Source organism: Canis lupus, chromosome 18 (genome assembly GCF_048164855.1).
Source record: "Canis lupus baileyi chromosome 18, mCanLup2.hap1, whole genome shotgun sequence".
Classification (NCBI taxonomy): Eukaryota; Metazoa; Chordata; class Mammalia; order Carnivora; family Canidae; genus Canis; species Canis lupus.
The window spans coordinates 49,861,015-49,872,130 of NC_132855.1; the positions used below are offsets into that span (position 1 = coordinate 49,861,015).

Here is an 11,116-nt window from a genome sequence, read left to right on the forward strand (position 1 = left end):
GAAAGAATGATTCAGTGGAAGAAAAATGAGGCTGAGACAAAAGTATGACCAAGTGTTTATGGGAGCACAATGTTTTTATCACTTAGAACAGTATAAGATCATAAACACATGAAAAATATTACAGCAACCTGTTTATTTATTTTTTTACAGCAACCTGTTTAAATTTATTATATAATTCTTAGTTCACTGAGGTATTTCTAGAATTCTTTAAATGTGTACTAACAAAGACCTATTCTCCAACTTTTTAGGCTTATTTCCATTTCTGGCATAAAGTAAATGCTCTATAAATATTTGCTGTCATCAATGCTATTTTATCTATGTAATGAGTATCTACAGTATAGGAGATGACTCATTTCTTCCTGAGTCATCAGGAAGAACTCTGAGATATGAAGAAGACTATTTCTCTCTGAAGGTAAAATTAATGTCAACCACAAATAGGAAGCAATAGATCATTTCCTAGACATGCGGGAACAGTAAACTTGGCTAGAAACAGCATTCAATTTAATCAGTGCAGTTAGCACAGAGATATACAGAAGTAAACTCTTGTAGCTTATCTATCACTGTCCAAAGAAGAGAGAATCAGAGTTCTGAGGGACATGGGCATTTCAATCATGAAAGGACATTTGCCCAGGCATCTTCATGGCCTAGAGGAGCTAGCCTTCTGGACTGTCATTTCCCTTCACTCGCCAAGTCATTACATGGTTACTAATGCAAATCCTCAGGTTCTTTGATCTTAGGACATAGCACCATAGACAGAGGATATGAGAATATGCTTACATGGCCCCAAATATACAAATTAATTGATATTCTTATCATAGCTGAGCCAGTGAGCTTGTCAACCTAGTCAAATTGTCCTAGGTAATACTGAGAGTTCAAGGCCAAAAAACAGAATTTGAACTTTGGCAAATCCAACTCGATAGAGTCCCTTAACTCATGGTAACTCCACACCTCAACAAGCCTTTGGCCTTTCTATTCAAAAACTCTGCAACTTGTTAATTCTTGGAGATGCAGCCTAATGGTTTCCATGGAAAAGTGTGTATAAAGTTATAAGTAACTAATCTTTAAAAATTTAAACCCTTTTGGAATATTATAAAAGGCAGGAATTGTCTATATATATTCTATAGTTTTAGGGCCAAATGTTACTTTTCATATTCTAATTTTTAAAAATATTTATTTATTTATTATTTATGATAGACATAGAGAGAGGCAGAGACACGGGAGGAGGGAGAAGCAGGCTCCATGCCAGGAGCCCGACGCGGGACTCGATCCCGGGACTCCAGGATCACGCCCTGGGCCAAAGGCAGGCGCTAAACCACTGAGCCACCCAGGGATGCCCCCATATTCTAATTTTTATTAAGCATGGTAAACTATGAATAGTGGCTATGCTCTGTATTTTTCAAAATAGTTCACTAATCATACTACCTAACCATGGTTCTCAGTCAGGCACCACTCCAGTTTCCCAGAGACATTTGTAAATACGGGAGACAGGAACGAAAAGGGAGGAGCTTTCTCTCATCAAAACTATTAGGAGATGGTGGCATTTAGCTCTTGAAGGGTCAAGTATAGTCAACTTGCTGCAACACTGGGAAAATTACACATGAGGAAGAACAACAAAAAACTGTCTTGTCCCAAACGCCAACTATATTTATGTTGAGAAACATTGCTCCTAATTTCTTATGATGTAAGAACTGATTGTGACTTTCTGAGATTATGAGTTAAAACAGAAAGACATTGAGTGCATTTCCTGCTGCTAGATCAGGAAATAGTATCACCAGTTTTGTTTGACTTTTTACTCCCATATCATTGTATATAGCAGGAGCGAGGACGTGGCTTTGCAGGAGTTTCTCTTCCAAAGGCTCTAACAATAAAAAATATATATATATTTTCTCTCCTTTTTCAGTGCCTAGTGCCTGATAACAAAGTCCTTGGATCTGTAGGAAATGAAACTCTTGTAAATTTGTAAAGTTAATTTGATCAATCAGAGCAGCTAAGTCAGATAGCTCACCTTGGAGACAGGGAATTGCAGAACTGAAAACGAAGTCCCAGTCCTCACTCAGTTTGGCATGGATCAGTCATTCACTTAACACTTATAATTATTCACATTACACTTCTTTCCACTAGACTTAATCTTCCAAAGGTGACAGTACAGGGGGAACCTCTGGTCACCCACGTATTTTCTCAACCAGATTACAAAGACCAGCATTATATGCACGCTTTGCTGATGTAGAAATAGGTTGAGATACAAACGGGCTGATCAAATATCAGAGCAGGGCTGACCATTTTTACACAAAGGCATTCATTCCAGAGACAGATGCAGCTGGGTCTCACAGGCCTGCCCGAGACAAAGACTCTTCAGCGAAAATCCTTTGAGTGAGGTTTAAACAATCATACAATCAGTTGGCATTACAGCATCCAATCTTTTGAAATGTGGTGACCAAAGATCAGTCCCAACCAGCGAACTTTCTGATTGTTGCAAATGTCACGTAAATGCCTGCCTTGTCCTGCCCCAAGGTTTTCAGGAGATAAAAGTTAATTCAGAAACAAAGTTCTATGGAAGTCAAGGAAGCCTTTTAAAGAAACATTATTGAGATTTTTTAATCTCTTGCCAAAATGAAGAAAAGAAAAAGTTAGATTTCTGTCCAACAATCTCAAAATCAGCAAGACAAAGAAAAATAATCCAACCCCCAAAGGCAACAAAAGGCCCATTTACTATCTGACACCCTGGGTGGACTTTGAAGCCACACTTCTCCAACAATCACTGTATTATGTCCATAGAATAATGCCAACCTATTAATGTGGGGTTTGTTCAATCAATTTGGAATTCAAATCAGAGTAAATCAGGATAGAAGCCTGCCTTAACACCAAGTCACTAAGGCTAATCAAATATAGAGACACAAAAACAAACAAATAAAAAAAGCCTTCATTCCAGGAGTAGTGAAGGCAGGATTAAAACTTAATAGAACTCTGCCCACATTAGCCTAACTATATGGTACAAAAGCATATTTTCAAAATAAAAGAAAACATGACCCTCAGGACTTACAGGGAGTCAAATGTGATTCATGTTGTCCCTCTTGTCCTCACACCAATTCACAAAAGAACATATTCATCTTTACAGACTGTTCTTAAAATTTTTAGACTTTAAACTTGAAATATCAGTGTGATAGAACCAAGCTGTGGAGAAATTTTAAATACATCTACATCTTTAAAACTTGTTTTTAAACAAAAACATGGATGTGTTTTTAGAATGACTAAAGCAAATCCCAACATAATTTCTCCATTACCAAAATGCTTCATGACTTTGGTCACTGTATCATGCCTTGGAAGCAATCAGAGCCCACTTAATTGGTAAACAGAATTAGAACGATAAGACATTCAGAAATAAAATTCCTTAGTGGAAGAAGAAGATTGAAGAAAAATATGATTATGTCATTTTTATAAGCTCCTTTGAAATCACAAGCTCTTCTAGACATTTCAAATGTTTTCTCTCATCTCTCTCCTCTATTTCTCTCTCTCTCTCTCAGGGACACTATTCCCTTAAACTTCCAAATTCTGTCCCAGACAAACTTTCAAATTTTATCGATTTCAGAATAGTTTATTTGATTAGGGAAAAGGAAGCCAGTCGACCTAAATCTCTAAATAATTATCAAAAACAAATACAGATAAATAAAATTACAAGAGACTATTTTTCTGAAAACTTAGGAAGATAAATTATGATTAAATAGAAAAATTTTAAATGTGTAGGGTTATACTTAAATTCAGTGTACATAAAATCACATGTCTGTCCATATAGCAAGGCATTCATGAGGAAGTTTTTATCGATTTCACAGAATGTATTGCATATGAGTTATTTATAGCTCTTAAAAATCCAACAAAAAAGTCTTGAATTCAATTTGTGGAATCGACAACAACTGGACCAGCAGGAAAAGGAAATGTCATTAGAAAGTAGCCGTGTGACTGATTAAAGTATTATTAGTTCAAAAGAACGCTCACTTTAAGATATACTATTTTTTTTAAAAAACCAATCTTTAAGTTTTGAGCATTTGAGGCCCAAAGACTTGTAATCCTCTACAAATGCTCAGAATGCAATGGAAAACTGATCTAGCACCAGAGCTCTAGGAATCGAAGATCTCATAACTAGGACAGTAAATGATCTCTTCTACTTATACCAACGCAATCTCTTCAGCCAGTGAATTATCACCCTATTTCAGACTGTAGTATTAGGGGCGCCAGCATGAAAACACCATTCAGCAAAATGAAATGAAAAATCGAGACTGAGAATCGTGAGGCTGTTCCATTCCAGTATACGGGAAGTCAGTTTTCTAATAACCATGATAGGTGGTGGTCTCCCATGAACCGTACAAGGTCAGTCCAACCCTGACGAAGTGCGCTTATTCTGCCGACACACAGCGGAAACCCACTGCCGAAGATCAGCAATTGGTCCCCTACAAATCCTGGCCTCAGGCCGCTTCCGCTCGCCTCGGCTTGCTGCACGCCGGCCTTCCCGGGCCCTTCTCAGGGCCTGGCTCGCCCCGTTCTGTCTACACAAAGAACCTTCGGCACTTGCGGCCTCTCCCCTTACCCACAGGAAATAGTTCCAAGACTCCCCGCGGATGCTTGAAATCACTATATATGTATATACATATTACACACCGAGCTCCATATATATGGGTTTTTCCTGGCCATACACACCTATATAATAAAGTTAACTGTATCCATTAGGCACACTCAAAGATTAACAACAATACCAGAAGTCATAACAATGTACTCGAAAGTTACGTGACTGTGCTCTCTCTGCCGCATACTCGTAGAACGTCTCATTACACAGAGTTCACCCTTCTTCTTCCGGGATGACCCGAGACGATGAAAGGCCTACGCGGGGCTGAGAGCCTTAAGCTACGGTTGAGCTGCCGCCGATTCGTCACAAGCGGAAGATCTACTTCCGGAGCGCGCCTGAGGCGAGGGCGGAAACGGCCGAGAAACTGCGGCGGCCGAGCGGCCAATAGGCCAATAAGCGAAAGGACCTTGTGCCTGGGCTCGGATGCCCTCAGGCCTCTTCAGGCACCTCCTCGGAGAAGTGCTCCTGGACACTGCCCTCGGTCGGGTTCCCCTATGCCATACTCTCAGGGCACTTGTTTCCTGAACTTTTTAAAAAAATATATTTTATTTATTTATTCACGACAGACAGAGGCAGAGACACAGGCAGAGGGAGAAGCAGGCTCCATGCCGGGAGCCCGACGTGGGACTCGAACCCGGGACTCCAGGATCAGGCCCTGGGCCGAAGGCGGCGCTAAACCGCTGAGCCACCCGAGCTGCCCTTCCTGAGCTTTTCTAGGCATTACTCATGCTTTCAGTAAATATTTGATTGAGGAAATAATGCCTAATGCTTGAAGGTGCTGCCAAAAGGGTCTGAATTTTATCTAATTGGTATACTGTTAGGTCTTCAGGATTTAGCAGAATGTCTGGTGTTTAATGAATGCATGCAATGAATGAGAGAAGGAATGAAATAGGAAGAATATTAAGGAGACTTTTTGGATACTTAGACTCAGTAGCTTTGGGATGGAGAATTTTGAAGATTCAATGGTAGCACTCAGATAGGATGATTTCTCTAGAACATATGCTATATACATGGCCATAAGTATGTATATGATATCACTAGATTAACGCTGGACTGCTAATTTTACTATTTGAACACTCTTTCAAAAAACTTGAACTTCGTTTTTCTTTTGCTGCTGCTTCTTAACTCAGTCCTGGTTTTCCATCTGATTTTGCTTAACTGTGTTTCCTGCATGTTCTTTCAGTTTAAAATTGTCTTTATTCTTTTACTAATTATTTATTGAACACCTACTATGTGTGGCCAAATTAAGATAGTATTTCATATATTGTTGTAAGTGTATCAGTTAAGTAGGAAAGAATTATTCTTGGAAGGAGATCTCCTAATTCTTAGAATTCCAATGCTAAATTGATATTTAACCAGGGTCAAATTACATGACTTGTTGTAAATCAGTTAATTTCGTGAAGAATCCATTCTGTATACGTAGAGAAAGAGCTGGGTAATACTGGAAGTTTGAGATCATTTTAAGCTCTAAAGTAGTGTAACTGCAGTCAATTACATAAGCCCTATGTTGGGTAACTTCAAATTAAAAAAACTGACAATATAAGTATCAAAGCAATGTATTTTAAATCCCAGTAAATCCCAAATTTACTGGGATTCAGTAAATACTCTTCAGTTGCATTCACTAAAAGATCAGGCCAAAGAAAATATAACATATATTTTTCTACTCTCAGAAAGAAGACATTCAAATACTTTTTTATATCTTTTGAAAAATAGTTGCATATTTTATCAAGAATATACAGGAAAAATAATTTGCATTTTAAGTGCTGCTATCATAAAAGTAGACATAGAAATAAACCAAAATATCTAAATTGTGGGGGAAAAGGAGGAAGGGAATACCCATAAAACATGATTGTGAAATTGTAGAAACTTTAACATGTTTTTTTGTTCCTCTTTATGAAAATGTTCAGCCATAATCAGATATGTTGGGAATATGCTTCCTAGAAAGACACCATAGAAAGCCGAGCCAACCGAACAAACATAAGTAAAGAGTACTTTAAAATGTGAGATGAATCCAAATGATCAAGAAGAAGCTTTAACTTGTTATCTTAGAGAATCCTTGAAGACTAGAAAACTCTTTTTTTATTATTATTATTTTTATTGACAGAGAGTGAGCAAGCACGAGCAGAGGAGCATCAGGCAGAGGGAAAGGGAGAACTACGTTCCCCGCTAAGCAGAGAGCCCAACATGGGGCCTGATCCCAAGATCCTGGGATCATGACCCAAGCTGAAGACAGACACTTAACCAACTAAGTCACCCAGGCACCCCCAAAGCCCATCTGTTCTTAAAATGAAAAGCAAAGTTTGGAGAAGTAAGTTTCTTGAATAGGAGTATCTTAAATGTTTCTTAAAGGAACCAAGCTCCCTGCGAAATATTTTCCAGTTTAGGACTAGGTATGATTACAGGGGAGAAGAGTGAAGTATGGAGGGAGGGTAGGGCCTCTCCCTTACACACAAGATATGCGGCATGCCAAAGACATAAGGCTGTATAACTGCTTGCTTTAGGAGTATGGACTAGTCTTCAGGAGTGTAAGTTTGTGTTTTGAATATCTGATGATAATGGCATCTTCTGTAGTGTCAGGCCATCTCTTAATCTAGATAGTCCTAAAATGGAACATTTTGGGTGAGTATGAGTAGTACTCACTAAATGTGTTTTTTTTTGAAGTTCATAGTGCTGGTACATAACTGTGGTACATAATAATATTGATGGTATTGATATAATAATAGTGGCCAATATTCAGTGAGTGCTTACTCTATGAAAGACACTATTCCATATATGTACTAATTCATCTATTCAATATTATGGTTCCCTAGGATTATCAAACAGGAGAGAATATTCATATAATTATAAATTAATCACATGTTAGAAATTGTGAAAAGGCTAAAATGAACAAATGAAGACTCATCACAGTTTTTAGAACATCTAAGGCAAGTTTTATTGAAATGAGGTCCCCAATAGAACCACTTGGATGCTTAGTTCACCATAGACTTAGTCAGGTTCTGATCCTATGGCTCAGAATTAACTTGGAAAAGAGTGTCTCATGTGATAAAGACCCAAGACTTTTTACAGAATCAGGGAACTTTCTGAGTGTGAAATATCCAGTCTGAAACAGAAATCCTTATATGAATAAAGTCTGTAAGACTCGGAGAGGTAAAGGATTCAAATATAATCATTGCCATACACACCATGAAAATGAATCAGTAATTTAAAATCTCCCCACAATTGAAAGCCCCAACCAAGATGGCTTTGCTCATGAGTTCTATTGAATATATGAGAAGAAAAAACAGCAACTCCTCAAAAGTTCTTTCATAAAGTTAAGAATGGAATATTTCCAGTTCACTCTGAAGCCAGTATTACTCAGATAATGAAACCAAAGATATCATAAGGAAAAACATACAAACTATAGACTAATATTCCTCAAAAACAGGAAAGAAGAATCAAATAAGTCACTGGCACTTAAATCCTTCTCTGCTTTTGCTTTTAGGAACCCCCACCCAAGAGGACAATAATGTTCCAAATGTAGAAAGAACCAAGAAAGAAGGGGGCGGGGGGCGGGTAGGAAGGAAGATCTATAAGGAAACTCTTATAAGGGACATTATTGCAGAAAAATTTGGGAAATTTGAAAATGTATTGCATATGAGGAAATATGAGTGTTTCTAACATTTAACTCTAGGTTCTAATAATGATACTGAGTTCAGCAGGAGAATGTTCTTGTTCTTAGGAGATACAAGATGAAATGTTTATAGGTGAAACATCACTACTATCTGTAACTTATTTTCAAAATAGAGAAAAAAAAAGTAAGTGCAGAAACTGTTAATTTGTGACTCCACATGGAGTAAAAAAAAACAACTTGATTTTTCTGCTGGTTAATCCTTTTTAAAAATAAAATTCACTAGAGAAGTGCAAAAACCACAGGCACTGCAATGCACCTATCTGAATGGCTAAAATAAAAAAAAATTAAGACTGGCAATAGCAAGTATTGATAATATGGAGAAAGTGGAGCTCTCTGGTGAGAGGGTGGAATGGTACAGCAACTTTGGCAAACGGTTGTTTCTCATAGTTAAAAAATGGACTTACCAAGTGACCCCAAATTTCTTCTCCTAGCTGGTTAACAGAGACACAAAAACTTGTTTACATAAAAACCTATACATCAATATTTATAGTGACTTTATTCTTAATCACCAAAAACTTGAAACATTGCAAATGTCTCTCAACTGGGAAAGAAAGGGATACACTGTGATATATCCACACAATGGAATATTTCTTTGCAATAAAAAGAAACTACTGAAACACACAACAACACGGGTGAATATCCAATATATTATGCTAAGTGAAAAAAGCCAGACTCAAAGGCTATGTATGGTATAATTCCATTTATAGAACAGTCTTCAAAAGGGAAAATATAAGGACAGAAAACAGATGAATAGGTGGACTGGGGTTGAAATAAGGAGTTGTCTACAAAGACACATGCAGGAATTTTCTAGAATGATAGAACTGTTCAATACTTTTCAGTAGTGGTTGCATCATAATATGCGCTCAGGACTGTAGTCTAAAAGGGGTGAATTTACTGTATATTTTAATAAAAATTTTATATTAATTTTAAAATTAAGTGAATAAATATTGTTTACAATGTCATGTCACTCCTCTCTCTCTCTCCAAAACCATTCATTGCAGTCTTACCAGGAATAAACAGCAGAGTCATTTCAGTAGCTTACCAGGCCCTACATCATCTGGCTTCCTTTTAGCTTTCTGATCTCATCTGGTACTTCTCTTCTCCTCCCTCAATCTGTTCCAGCCACATTGGCCGCTTTACATTCCTGAAACCTACCAAGTGTGTTCCTGCCTCAGAGCCTTTGTACCGCCTATTCTTCCTCTAGATAGCTATCTTTTTTGTTTGTCTCCAGTGTCACCTTCATAACCCTGCCTTATACTGTTACTCCTTTTCTCCAAGTTACTTTTCAATATCAAACATACCATACATATATTGTACTTTTATTTTATGCAATTTCTATAGCAAATGCACCCACAGCAGTGTTTAACCTATAGTAGTACTCACTATTGGCTGAATAAATGAATTGAGATATAATGAAAGAGCCACTACTTAACCAATCCTCTACACTCAGTATCACTTGCACACTTTCTATAACACACTAAAATCAATCTTACCATAATTATTAAAGATGTGGACCTTTATTCTAATTCCACTTTTATGAGAAAAAGGCAAATAATGAGGAAAAAGAATTATTAAGAATATATTTTTAAAAACAACTATCATCATTTCCTTAGAATAAATACAAATTCATAAGGATTCAGATGTAAATCACTTAGATCTAAAATGTGGACCAATAAACATTTGATCTTTCTCCTTTGTGAAGCCTTCATTCCTACCCCCTTCTAATCATTGAGCCCTCAGAGGGAGTCAATTCACCTTCAGCTTCCCACCATCCACTCCATGTTTCATGCAGGCTGCACTTATCCCACTAAATTTTTTTTTGCTTACAAATATGCCCCTTTCAGCAAATAAATTACTTGATGGCAGGAACCTTAAGGTTAAGAAAAGTTAGTTCTATGTTCTAACTGCCCACCCTTGCACCAGGTGCAAAGAAGTTTAATAAAAGTTCTTTGAGTTGAATATAAATGAGTTGCTTTTTGAAATCATAAATTTGAAGATTTCAGAATTGTGAATCATCAAAGAAATGCTAAGTTGATTATAATATGAAATTATAGATACAGATATATGTACACACATAGGCATAGATGTAGAATATTTTTAAAAACAGTTTCACTGACTATCCTGAAACCACAGAAGTGATTTGGTTCAGTAGCTCAAACACCATCTGTAGAGATTTCTGACCAATCAGAATGCTAGTAGACTTAATCTAAGGTGTGAGTTTCTCTTTTTAAGGAAACTTTGAAGAGGGGAAGACATGGGACAGACTCTGGATTAGAAAGAAGTAGAGCAAAACAGGTCAACAAAATATATATATATATATGCTGTAGGAATTCTTGTGAGAAAACAATGAGCAAAGCTGTGGAGAAAACTCCCAAACCACGTTCCACTTAGGAAAACTTCACTGGAGTTATCAAAGTTTCTACTTTGACAGAAATAGGATTCAATAAGAAGGTACGTGTTTCAACTACTGAAACGTCAAAAGTCAAGGATAAAAGAAAATTGAGTCCTAACTTCCTTCATTGTGGTTAACCTTTATAATAGCTTCTTCCCAATAGCCTGTTTAAACAGTTTTCAGATTGATCTTCCTACTACAGAGATACGATGATGTTTCCCCAATGCTCAAAAACCATAAAAGCCAACCCACATTGCTTGAAGGACTCCATCTAAACATCTTTCAAAACATGACCCTTTTATAAAATGGTCTCGATGCATATTTTCATCAGCATATTCCATGAGGCTTCTATGCCCACACAGAACAGATACCAAATTGGACTATTTATTTTTCAGTCACACATGATAAGCCCTCCTTCTATTCTTTTGTTTAATTGGCT

General features: G+C 37.1%; 2 long non-coding RNA genes across 14 annotated transcripts in view; one reads left to right on the forward strand and one right to left on the reverse strand.

The window, feature by feature from the left end:
- LOC140609182 (uncharacterized) overlaps window positions 1–4,912 on the reverse strand; it is a 337,556-nt gene extending 332,644 nt beyond the window's left edge. For 3 of the 13 annotated variants that reach the window (XR_012011122.1, XR_012011124.1, XR_012011123.1), the window contains exon 1: window positions 4,690–4,898. This is a non-coding gene — a long non-coding RNA (uncharacterized lncRNA). Of the gene's footprint in view, window positions 1–4,689 lie in introns of all 13 variants that reach the window. The other 10 variants (XR_012011118.1, XR_012011119.1, XR_012011120.1 and 7 more) reach the window with 8 other exon arrangements.
- On the forward strand, window positions 4,743–5,374 carry LOC140609184 (uncharacterized). Its single transcript, XR_012011126.1, has 2 exons — window positions 4,743–5,096; window positions 5,182–5,374. It is a non-coding gene; the product is annotated as an uncharacterized lncRNA (long non-coding RNA).
- The last annotated feature ends 5,742 nt before the right edge of the window (window positions 5,375–11,116 follow it).